Source organism: Peromyscus maniculatus, chromosome X, assembly GCF_049852395.1.
Source record: "Peromyscus maniculatus bairdii isolate BWxNUB_F1_BW_parent chromosome X, HU_Pman_BW_mat_3.1, whole genome shotgun sequence".
Taxonomy (NCBI): Eukaryota; Metazoa; Chordata; class Mammalia; order Rodentia; family Cricetidae; genus Peromyscus; species Peromyscus maniculatus.
In genome coordinates, this window is record NC_134875.1 from 8,926,504 (window position 1) to 8,940,097 (window position 13,594).

Here is a 13,594-nt window from a genome sequence, read left to right on the forward strand (position 1 = left end):
TAAAATAGAGTTCCCTTGGGTTAGGCCTAGACATTAAAACTGAACTAGAAATAAAGCATGTGAAATTTGGTCTTCTTATCAATACATGTGACATTTGTGTTCATTTTTATTGTGTTCCTCATCTTATCATCTTTTCATATAAAGTTGTTTAAGGGAAGATTACAGAGAGGCACACATATTCACCAGTGATATGTGAGAGATAAGTATCTATCCTGGAATTTTACTTTGTAGACTGAGTTCCACACTCTGTGGACTAGTTGTGGAATAGTTTACATTTTCTCTTCTTCTAGGAGGTCATTAAACCATCCCCAGTTTGTGCTCCACTTTTTTTGGGATGATGCCATTGGAGCTACAGTGAGGGGAGCCACTTCAAAGTAGCAATATTAATCAATGTTCAAATTTGTTATTAGATTATCAGTAGGATGCCATGAGAACGTAAATCCACACTACTTGCCTGTCATAATAAAAGCAAGTATAAATATTTTATTATTTATATAATATTGTAATTATATTATTTTTATCTTAATATGATAATAAATATTAAAAATGAGATATTAAATAGTATACAATGTCCGATAAAATTTCAAAATATTTTAATAGAAAACAACTTATCAAGCTATCTTGTAGGAAAACAACATGGATGAGAAAATAGAGTAAGCAGACTGATAGGCAACAACACTGAGACAAATCAGATATTGCTTGAAAGTTAGCTTTGACAAGTACCTGGTCTTGGGTATGTTAGATGAAAAAAATGCAAAAGCATGCCCAGAAAACTTAGCTCTCTATCTCTGCCTCTCTCTTTATCAATCTCTAGCTCTCTGTCTTTCATGCTCTAACTCTCTCTCTATCTCTCTTTGCTCTTTCTCTCACTCTATATCTGTCCCTTTTGCTCTCATTCTCACTCTCGCTCTGTCTTTCTCTTTGTTCTTGCTCTTACTCTTGCCTTTTCTGTCTCTGTCTCTCTGTCTCTGTCTTTGTGTCTCTGTCTCTGTTTCTCTCTTTGTCTCTGTCTCTGTCTCTGTGTGTGTGTGTGTGTGTGTGTGTGTCTCTGTCTGTCTGTCTGTCTGTCTGTCCCTCTCCCTTCCTAACCTCCTGTGTGTCCAGAGTATAAGGAAGAAAATAGATGTCCACAATTTCCATTCTAGCAATCACTAGTCATTTTCTTTATTTGTTTCCTGGATATCATGTGTGATTTCAGTACTTATTCTGTGATTCAAGGACTGATATGTACTTCAGAAAAATGCCTAAGATCTTTGAGAAAATAGGCCCAACATGTAAATGATGTATATTCTCTTTGTTGTAGTTGGGTTTGTTGAATTCACACTTCCCCTTATTACTTTCTTATAATAATGGGGAAAGGAAAAGGCACATAACATACAGTGACAATTATTCCATCAGACATACAATCTAGGAAGGAAGAATCAGTGTTTCTTAGTTTCCATGTGAAAGACCAAAACACAAATAGTAATCACTCAGGCAGAAATAGATGGTGGAGAACAGTCAAGTAGTTTGTGATAGTCTTCTGAACAAATGTTAAAGTTTACAGACAATTTGAACAAATACTGCAGTTGTTTTAAAAGTTCATGAGTGGGTATTTAGCCATAACTGCCATTTTTAAATACACCATATGCTTTACCCTATTTCAGGCAATGGAAATGAAATGTAACTATACATCTTTAAGTGGAGTGACATAAAACAGATTATATGGTGATGCTGCTGTAATGATTTAGGTATGCCTTGTTACATACAGATAAAAGTTTATCTTGTGGGGCAAGTATGGTATTCATTCACCACCTTCCTCAAAATAGTCTCTTATGTAAATTTTCAGAGTAAATCATAGCAAGTGAAAATTGTAAAACAGCAACAAAAGTTATTTTTATACAGATTCATACACTTTTTCAAGTCAAGTGACAGACACAAGAGCGAGACTTTCAGTTTGATCATAATGATCCTCGTTACTTGTGGAGTATTAATTTTCACAATTCTTTTTTTGCAGAAAAATTTCCTACACACTTCCCCAAATCTTTGAACTCATTTTTTTTCTATTAGTTTCCCTCACTTATTTCAATACTTCTCTTTCAGGCCTCCTCAAATTTTCCCCTGCTTCTCAGTTCTTTAATTTTTCTCTTCTTTATTAAATCTTTTTTTTCTGCACAGGTCTACATATAATCTTCTGACTATTTTATTGAGGGGTGAATTATTTACCAATTTTATACATAGTAACCAGAAAACTTTACATTGTTATAATTTTGTTACTTCCTAAAGGTAACATCTTTTGTTTATGTTCAGGATTTTTGTTTGTTTTGTTCTATTATCTTTTTTATAATTACTTTTATTCATTTATTTTACATCCTGACTCCTGTTTCCCTCTCTCCTCTCCTCATATCCTCCCCACTTCCTCCTCTGCTAATCCCCAATGCACTCCTCTTTTTCTTGTCAGTAAGGGCATCAATAAAGTTTGGCACATGAAGTTAAGACTAAGATCCTGCCCTTGTATTAAGGCTGGATGAGGCAACCCAATATAAGGAATAGGTTCCTGAAAGCCAGCCAAAGCATTAGAGCCCCTGTTCCCACTGCTAGGGTTCCCACAAGCAGGACAAGCTACACAACTGTCACATACATGCAGAAGGCCTACCTAGGCCTGTTCCTTGTAGGCTCCTTGGTTGTTGGTCCAGACTATGAACTCCTATAAGCCCAGGTTAGGTTAATGGTTTCTGTGGGTTCCCTTGCAATGTCTTTGACCCTTCTGGCTCCTATGGTCCATCCTCCATCTCTTCAGCAGGATTCCCTGAGCTTGCCTTCATGTTTGGCTATGGCTCTCTGCATCTGTTTCTATCATTTACTAGATGAATGCTCTCTGATGGCAACTGGGGTTGGGACAGGTACGCTCTATGTAGCCTCAGTTGTCCTGGAAGTCAACATGTAGACCAGGCTGGTCTGGAATTCACAGAGATCAGCTGTCCCTGCCTCCTGAGGGTCAGGATTAAAGTTGTGTGCAACCATACCTGGTTGTGCAGGATGTCTTGACTAATATTAAATATTGAGTAACTTTTAACATATTTATTAGCCAGAAATACACAATCTTCTGTTACAAAGTATTATATTTCTCCTAATTTATTGGATTTCTGAATTTCTCACAGTGGGATTTTTAAGGCACTTTATACTAATTATAATTTATTTCACAGAAACATAGTTTACATATTTTTTCTCAGTCTGTGGTTTATTGATTTAATTTTCCTAATGCTGTCATTTTCAGTGCAAATATTGTAAGTGTTAATCACTACAAGCTGTATGTGGTACTTTACTCCAGAGTATGGCAATCATGCATAATTAAATGTGATTAACATCTCTGTAGTAGAGTAACATATATCATGTATGGCATGTACAATGGCACGGTAAATGAGTAGTTTTGCTTAACTGCATGCAGAAAGATGTATCCCTTAGAGGAGAGATACATCTCCCCCATGTCTCTGCCCCTGTACACAATCTCTGCTCTTCTTCCTGATCTACATCAGGCACTTTTTAAAGTGAATTCTATGAAGGAAATCTGAGGAATGAGAGGGACTCTGAAAAAGTCCTCAAATAAGATGTTTTCTCCTGAAATTCATAAGCAGTGTTATTTAAACCAAGTGAGAACAGATTTTAAAGTGTTTATGATCACCTCTGTGAATAACAATTATAATTATTTTAGCCTAAATTGTTTTCTAGGTACAAATCTGTTAACTTATTTCTACCCTTTTATTTTATTTTTGTTGTTCATGTTGTTTATTTATTATTATTTGTTTATTTTTTTAGAAGGAATCTAGCATATCAGCACAAGATGACTTAGTAATTTTAAACTTTCTTCCTCCACATCCAAAGTAGTGGGATTCTGTCATAAACTACCATTTTATTCCTGCTTTTTTAGTGGCTTCATATTTTTAGTGATCCCTAGTCCTTTCCCAGTTCCCTCAGGCTTCTCAGAATAAACCCAGTATATCTTCTCTCATTGGTATTTTCTTTTTCTCCTTTTTAAGACTGATTTTTATGTGTGTAAGTGTGTATTTGCCCACATTTTGTACACATGCCCACATAATCCAGGAAACAACATCAGATCTTCTTTCAGAACTAGAATTCCAGATGTTTGTAGGCTACCTGCTGTGGGTGTTAAAGACTAAATTTGGATCCTCTTCAAGAGCACCAAGTGGTTTTAACTGCTGAATCATCTAAATAGCCCCTCCCTGATATTTTGAGTCAAGAAAATGCTCATTTGAAAGAATGTTTGAATTTGATGAAAATTACATGTTTTTCTTTTCTCATTGTGGAAGCTAAGATAAAGTGGAACACTACTTTATGAATTGTATATATGACCCTAAATTCCCTGTTTCTTTCAACTTTTTGAACAATAACAGGTGTTTGCCAGTAAGTTGAAAGACTCCCATTGTAATGAAATGAAAATAGAATGAAATGGGGAGTGTTACATATGCTTATTTAGTGAACAATATATGGATGTATTTTTACTGTTAAATCAAGTTGTTTGATTATGTAAGATTTTATTGCTGCTGTTTTGTTTATGAGACAGGGTCTTACTATGGGCCACAAGCAGACAGTAAACTCATGATCCTCCTGACCCTGTTTCCCAGGCACTAGAATGATACATGTACAACATATCCATCTGGAATTTTTGTACTCTTCTAGACTGCTATTCTTCCACAGAACTTAGTCCCACCAGCAATGTTCAAATCTGTTTAACAAGTCTTATATATCAGCATAAGTTTTCATTCCCTTGGAAATATGTTGACTCCTTTATGAGCTACTAATATAAAGTAGTTCATAGCATACAGAAAACTGTAGGTATTCTTTGAACTATTTTGTTATCATTTTCTTTTTATTTATTGTGATATGTGTTTACTTTTTCTTTTGCTGTCTTTGTAGAATCTGTTCCTAACACTGTGATGAAAGTGAAATGGAGAGATGGAAACACAGACTAAGGAGAGAATTTTAAGGTACATGATTGGAATCAATTACTTTGTTATATAATCAATGGGTAGAGTACAAGTGTGTAGAGGAATTTCTAAATAACCTTAATAAATAAAAAAACATGGAGCCAGAAATTTGGGTTAAAGCCCAAGAGAAAGATCCGAGAAATAGGACAAACCATGAGCTAACCTCACCCCACCAACTCTGCAGCTTCCAAAGAGAGTTTCTTTCTATATGCTTACATTTATATGCCTTTTCTGTTCTGTTCTCTCATTGGCTCTCTTGGCCCAACTACATCATTTCCACTTCTTACATAGTTCTGTTACTTTCTGTCTATACAGACCTCCAGACCTCTATGGTTGGTATTGGGATCAAAGGCCTGTGTCAGCACACGTGGCTCTGTTCCCTAGGGTGGCCTTGAACACACAGAGATCCTGTCTGCTAAATGTTAGGATTAGTGGCATGTGCTGCCTGACTTCTTTTTTACTTAAAATGGCTGGCCTTTTTCCTCTGATCTCGAGGCAAGCTTTATTTATTAAAGCACAAATAAAATATCACCACATTTCCCTTTTTTGTCTAATAAAAATAAAAAATAAAAAAGTTATAACTAATATAAAAATATATACAGTAAGTACAATAACTATATACAATATATACAAGCAATACATACATCAACAATGTCTAGTCTATTTGCATTTGACAAATTCAGAGAAAATATTTCATTATCTATCCTATTTTGGTGAGTCCCAATTCACTTTCTATCCTAACTTATATTACCAACAGAAAAATATCTTATGATGTCTTTCAAATATATACATTTAACACCTCTTAGTTAGTTTCTTTTCTGAATTTCTTAAGAAGGGAAACTGGAATTATAACTATCTCATCTTCAACTCCTTCAGAGACCTGAGAAGGAAATAATATTACCTAGTAAAACAGGAAGTACAAACAAATGACTTCCAAAAAAATGTGGTTTGACAGAAACAGCCAGATGCCTGTACAGTCACCTGACATTTCTCTGCACACTGGGACATCATCATTGTCCTACAGGCCTAGTGTATCTGACAGACTCATTTGTGAAGTAGGATGCACACAAGGCCTATAGCTCGACCTCACATTAGGTGAGAGTATTCTATGTACCAGACAAACTTGAATTCCACCAGTGTCCTGTTATGATTAAGGATTTTAAATTCTAGAAATTGGTGGTGTTTTTGGAATTAAGCTTCCCATTCTTCTCGGCTTGTGGGTGGCTTCATCTTTTTTATTAAATGCCAGTCTACCATTGAGAGGTTAGACTTCAGAAGCCTAGTTACCCCTTCAAGAATAACTGTTTCAGCTACTGTTCCACTGCACACCATAAGCCATCGGTCCATTGCCTGTTCAGCTGCTTTTGAAAAAAGTGGCACTGTACCGTTTCAAGATTGCAAACTCACTTCATATTGTCCTGGTCTCAGAGGACACCTGTTGCCAAAGCTGCCACCACACTTATCTTGGCAAGGATCAGTAGTCCTTTGTTTTGTTTCCTGTCTGTCCATTTTGGATAACATACTGTCAGCATTTGATACAAGGGCACTTTCTTGCCCAGTGGCTAACTTTTGCCACAATGAAAATTAACTCCTTATGCATTTTCTTCAATGTCCATATCTTCTCTGAAGTAGATTGGTGTTGTCAGGAGCAGATATATATCAAAGTCATAAAAAAAGGAAAATCAATCTATGTTATTTAAATATCTTAAATGGCATATTCTGTAGATCTCTGAAGGGTTTGAAGATGATCTGTCTATCTAAAATATATCTCTGCTTGACCTTGAAAGAATATCTAGTATGACTTCAAGATTGATTGTAATGACTAACTACTAACTTGCATTTCTTTATATCCTAGTAGGTGGTAATAATAACATTCACAGATTAGCAAATTGCATTACATTGTTAAATGAACTGGATAGGTACAATATCTTGAACAGGGTTAGAAATATATGTATAGCATTTTCTAACAAATCAATCTCAAGTTTGTATCAATATATATAATGTGTATACAATATACAAAAATCAAATCCAATGTAAAAAATTTAAAACTAGTTGTTGCTTTTTAAAAGTAGATTCAATAATCTACTTTTCATCTATATCATATCTATTTCCTCTATTTTTTATTTTCAGAGTAGATTCAAAAATCTACCCTTTATTCTATAATCTCTATATCTGTTTTTTTAGTAGATTCAATAATCTACTGTAGTTGGAGTTTTCTCTCCAGGCCCTGCCAAGCCCTGGCAGTCCCTTAACCCACTTATAAAATAAACATACAGACGTTTATATTATTTAAACTGCTTGGCCATTAGCTCAGGCCTATCATTGTCTAGCTCTTAATCTTATATTCAGCCCATTTCTATTAATCTATACTTTGCCATGTGGCTCGGTGGCTTACTGGTACTTTACGTCTTCCTTGTCCTGGTGGCGGCTCCAGGCAGTCTCCTCCTTCCCTTCTCATTCCTTTAATTTTTTTCTTTGTTAGTCTCGCCTATACTTTTTGTCTGGCTACTGGCCAATCAGTGTTTTATTTATTAACTTATTTGCATACAGAACATCCCACATTACTTTCCCTTTTTTTAAAAAAAGAAAGGTTTTAACTTTTACATAGTAAAATTACAAATAACAAAACAATTATCAAGCAAGAATTACAGTTATAATATCTAGTCTATTATAATAACTAGGCGAAATTAAAGAAGATATCCTATCTATCTTATATTTGTGAGTCTAAAGTTTCATATCTAACTTATCTTTTATCATAACTAAGGGAAATTATAACTATCTAGTTTTAACTACATAAAAGACCTCAGAAGAATATAATATTAACTGAGAAATGGGAGAATTATGTAAGCAACTTTCAGGAGTCTTGCAGGGTAGACAGAGACAGCTGGCAGCCTGGAAATTAATACAAAGTTCTCTTGTAGAATAGGGGCATCTGTCTTTAGGCCCAGGGCTAGAATCTCTCAGTCATTTTTCTTTGTGTCCTGTAGAATATCTGGCAGTTTTCTTTCTGAAGCAGGAACCTAAAGGACCATTTTGCCAAGCAAAGTTCAGTGGTCACCTTTTTAGGGGTCCTGCATGTCTAGTCGATCAAGCACTCCAGGCAAGAACAGTTTCTTTTCCAAATGCCTATTTTTGCCAAGGTGAAGATAAACTCCATATAGAGTGTCTTTGATGTTCATCCTCCTCTCTGAAGTAAATCAGTGCTGCCAGAAGCAGACATGTCTTACTGTTCAGAAATGTTTCAATGTTTAAGACATTTTAAATGCCATATTCTGTAGGTCTTCAAAGTATTTGAATATTACCTATCTATCTAAAATATATCTATGTATACCTAGAAGACTTTACTAACATGGCTATGAGTATGATTATCATAGATGACTATTAATCTATTTTTAATTATCCATTACAATTTTAAATGAGCTATACAAACATAATACCTTAAACAAGAGTAAAAATATATACACAGTATAACAAAATTAACTTCAAGTTTGTATCAATAAACTAAAATCTATACCAGTGTAAAACATTTTAAACATAAACTAAAATCTATACCAATGTAAAACATTTTAACAAAATTGTTGCTCTATAAAAGTAGGTTCATTAATCTACCCTTTTATTCTATCATCTTTATATCCTACACATCTATATCATATCTCCTTTTCTTTTTTATAAAGAGATTACATTTATAATCAACCTGTTTTAAATAAAAATATTGTTGTTTTTCTGTCCCACATCAGAAGGCTCTTTTGATTTGGGACACAAGAATCTTTTAACATTTTTTTAAAGCAATATGCCTGGATTTAGAGGGGGAGTAAGCCAGGTTTAAGGTGGAAATTCGAGCCGTTGTGTGCCATTTGTAGTTGGAGTTTTCTCTCCGGGTCCCGCCAAGCACCAGCAGTCCCTTAACCCACTTATAAAATAAACATACAGACATTATATTATTTAAACTGTTTGGCCATTAGCTCAGAACTCTTATTTTCTAGCTCTTACTCTTATATTCAGCCCATTTCTATTAATTTATACTTTGCCATGTGGCTCAGTGGCTTACTGGTAACTTACATCTTCCTTGTCCTGGTGGCGGCTCCAGGTAGTCTCCTCCTTCCCTTCCTGTTACCTTAATTCTCCTCTCTGTTAGTCCCACTTATACTTTCTGTCTGGCTACTGGCCAATCAGTGTTTTATTTATTAACACATTTGTCATACAGAACATCCCACAGTATCTACCTCTTATCTATATCATTTTTCTTTTTCTTTCTTTTTTTTAAACAGGAACCTTAAATCTGATCTCCCTTGTTTAGTCTTTTCCTGACCATTAACAATAACAACTTGTAACCAACCAGCCTAAACAATAACAATTGTTCCATACCCCAAACCCATTGAAAGACCATAAACCGCATGCTCCACCTCTAGGGAATATGGGCATTGTGTTCTTAAAATTGCTTCCTGCTGTTTGTGGATGAAGGCATCTTTAGGGGATCCTGAAAAAAATTGGGTTAATTGCCAAGTCCTGGGAGTCATAGCTGTATCATTTGTTGTCCATTCTCCACATAATTTGAAAGTGCAGGGCTTATCTCAAGTCCTTGCTCCAGTAGTCTGTAAGGCTGGATCATCCCAGCTAACCATCTCGAAATTATCCTGAACAGTTTGCAGTTCAAAGCTGATTTTTTGGTGACATTTGTCAGCTTATTGGTATTATTATTGTCCATATGGAGTCATTGTTGTGAGGCCCCATCATCTTTCTGGAGACTTCAGAATTGCTGTTAGGCCAGGTCTTGATTCACTGCAGAAAACTGGTAGAGACTCCTACACAAAAACATGTATAGGAAGCTAAATAAAGCCTTTTTTTCTAGAAATAGTTAGTACTCTATAGGACCAATAATATCATAAAAAAGTTTAGTATAAACACACACACACACACACAAATACACACACACACACACACACACATATATATATATATATATATATATATAAATCTTACAAATTTTGATATAAAATTCATACCTTAAGAAAAGTTTAAAGAGTCAAAATAGAAGCAAAGATTTGAGATTAGTGACAATAGAATAGTCCCTTAATTTTGGTTTTCTTCCATCCCATATCAGATGGCTCTTTCTTCTGACATGATACAGAGATATTGCATTTTACTTTTAACAAACATGCTTGGGTTTAGAGAAGAAGAGAGCCATTATCCAACTACAAAGCCAGCTTTAATTTTTAATTCAACTGGGACTACAAAAAGACCATTTGTGTTAAGTGTCTGTAGAGAAGAGCAAAAACATTTAGGAAAACTCACGAAATTTTATATATGATATACCAATAGGCCAATTTACTCTTGGGACTTTTTTTTGAGACAGGGTTTCTCTGTAGTTTTGGAGCCTGTCCTGTGTATAATTCACTTTGTAGACCAGGCTGGACTTGAACTCACAGAGATCCACCTGTCTCTGCCTCCTGAGTGTTAGGATTAAAGACGTGCAGCACCACCACCCAGCTGGGACATTTTTTTCAGATGATTTTTCTTTTATCTTTAGATGTCTCATTTGTTCACTGTTCTTGATATTCCTTAGCCTTCATTCTCCTGAAAGAAAAAAACAAAACACTTCCCCAAGCCTAAATTTTGGGAGGTTCAATTTTGGCAAGTTATATCTGATTAAATGAAAAGCATTTGTTAGTGGTATAAGTTAGTTCAAATTTGATGGTCATGTTGGTCAATGAATTAATAACTCTTCTAATTAAGAGATATCTCTTGATCAAATTGAACCTTTATCAATTTTGATGGTATTCATAGCTTATCTTCTCCTGTAGAAACAAAAGCAAACCTCGTCTCCAATGTAACAGATATCTTGGTTTCCATTCTGAGGTCAGTACATCTTTAAAGTATATAGGCTGATTTAATTCTGTAGCTTTTTTCTATTAGTCAATGTCTCTCCACAGTTGTTCCTTTCTCATTAGTACTGAGAAAACTCAAAGTTAATAGAGCATTATGTAACCTATTTCTGGGGGTTTTGTTACCCCTTTCTGCTTATTTAGAATATCCTTTAAAATTTGATTTGATCTTTCTATGACTGCTTGGCCTGTAGGATTATGTGGTATACCTGTAATATGCTTTATATTGTAATAAGCAAAACACTATTTCATCTTACCAGAGACATATGCTGGAGCATTGTCAGTTTTAATTTGTACAGGTATATCCATGATGGCCATAACTTGTAGCAAATGCATGACTACAGAGTGAGCTTTTTTAGAACTCAGAGTGGTTGCCTATTGAAATCCTGAATAAGTATCAATGGTGTGGTTCATATTTCAATTTTTCAAATTCTGCAAAGTGAAATGCATCCATCTGCCAGATTTCATTCCTCTGAGTACCATTTGGGTTATATCCTGCTGATAGTGGAGTCTGATTGTAAAAAGAACAAGTAGGACATTTCCTCACAATTTCCTTGGCTTTTTGCAAGGTTATGGAATAATCCTTTTTTAAACCTTTACTATTGACATGATGTTTTTTTTTAAATGAAATTCTGAGTCTGCCAGCACATTACCTATCAATAGTTTATCAATGTCATCATTACCTTGTACTAGAGGGCCTGGTAGACACATTTGTGATAGGATGTGAGTTATGTATAAATGATGCTTTCTATTCCTGATTATATCTTGTACCTGAATAAATAACAATGTTAATTCATCGGGATAAATTCTGCAGTCTCAATATATAAGACCACTTTTTCAGCATACTGAGATCAGTAACTATGTTGAGAGGTTCAGAAAAAATCATCAATACCAACATATAGCATACAATTCCAAATTTGAACTGAATTAGAAGGACTTTGAACCATTTCACTTCAATTTTCTGACTTGTAACCTGTCTTTCCTTGTTTGTTTACATCTGTATAAAATGTGCAGGCTCCAGATAGGGGTGTTTTGCCAACAATTCAAGGCAGAATTCAATCATCTATCTCTATAAGTTGAATTCTATCACTTTTGAGATATTTGCTCTTAATGTCCTCCAAAAGATTACTGCAATTTCTTTGCCAATGTTCACTTTCTGCCAATAATTTGTCAATTTTATCCTTAGCTAAAAGTACTCCAATTTCTGCTGGGTCTATCTCTGCTAATTGATGAAGTCTCAATATTCCATTTAAAATCAAGTCAGAGATCTTTTCCACATAAGTTTTTAATTTTTTACTATGTTTTTTGGTAGAAATATCCATTCTGAATTAATATCTTCCCTGTGCATTAAAATTCATGTAGGAGAATTAAAGGGTAAAATAACCAAAATGCAATCAAGCTTTGGATCCATGTGTCCTTCCTGTATGTTCTTTTCCACCAAGGCCAATTCTCTCTCAGCTTCAGCTGATAATTCTCTTGGACTATTTAAGTCCTTGTCACCTTCTAAGGTTTCGAACAAATTACTCAGTTCATCATTTTTTTTTACCCCAACAACAGATCATAGATTGGAAATGTCTCCAAATAATCTTTGAAATTCATTAAGGTTCCATATTTGATCTCTCCTAATTTGTACTTTTTGGGGTTGAATTTTTTGTAGACCTATTTTACATCCTAAATATTTCAGAGAATCTCCTCTTTGTATATTTTCAGGAGCAATTTGCAATCTCCAATCAGGCAAAATTTTCTTTACTTTTTCAAACATTGTTTCCAAATTATCTTCATTTGAATCAGCTAGTGAAATATCTTCCATGTAAGGATAAATTATAGATTTAGGAAATTGTTTACGTATTACTTCCAATGGCTATTGTACAAAATATTGGCACAGGGTTGGGTTATTCAATACCCCTTTTGGGAGAACCCTCCATTTTTATCTCTTATCCAGATGAGAATTATAACTAGGCACTGTGAAGGCAAATCTTTCTCTGTCTTTTTCTTGTAAGGGTGTTGAGAAGAAGCAGTCTTTTAAATTGATAACTATAAGAGGCCATCCTTTAGGTAATAAAGTAGGCACAGGAATTTCAGATTGTAGAGAGTCCATTGGCTGAATTACCTTGTTAATTGCTCTTAGGTCTGTCCATTATCCATATACCAGATTTCTCTTTAAAAACAAGTACAGGAGGATTCTAAGGGCTGGTTGATTCTTCAATATGCTGAGCATTTAACTGTTCTTCTACCAGCTCTTCTAAAGCCTGGAGTTTCTCTGCTGTTAAAGGCCATTGCTGAACCCATACAGTCTTGTCTGTTAACCAATTTAAAGGTAGAGCTGTTGGTGCCTTGGAAGACCCTCAGTGTTTGTGCCCTGTTCTTGGACAATCTGGATGGCTGGTGACCACTCATTAGACTAATACCTCCTAATATTTCTCTCAGGAATATGTTCTAGTTTATCATTTGGTTCTGAGGTTGGAGGGATATTAATCAATGTTATTCAAAAGGTTATTTCAGAAATAAAGTCAAACTATACAAACTTTGACTGGGTGCACAGATATGGGTCTAAAAATAATTTGTAATATTAGCAATCTCAATTACATTAACATATCAAATGGATAATCAAAAAAACATTCCACATGATGCTTCTGCACAGGAGTCAAGTTCTGGGAAGTCCAAGCCTTCAATTTTACTCCCAAATCCTCAATGATTTTCTACAATATGCTGGAAAGTCCTAGGGGC

The 13,594-nt window shown here is 34.9% G+C and overlaps 1 long non-coding RNA gene across 4 annotated transcripts in view; it reads left to right on the forward strand.

Moving 5' to 3' along the window:
* The window catches only part of LOC143271106 (uncharacterized), a 44,687-nt gene that overhangs the window by 23,588 nt on the left and 7,505 nt on the right, over positions 1-13,594 (forward strand). For 3 of the 4 annotated variants that reach the window (XR_013048331.1, XR_013048329.1, XR_013048328.1), the window contains one exon: positions 4,915-4,985. This is a non-coding gene — a long non-coding RNA (uncharacterized LOC143271106). Of the gene's footprint in view, positions 1-1,646; positions 1,731-4,914; positions 4,986-13,594 lie in introns of all 4 variants that reach the window. The other variant, XR_013048330.1, reaches the window with a different exon arrangement.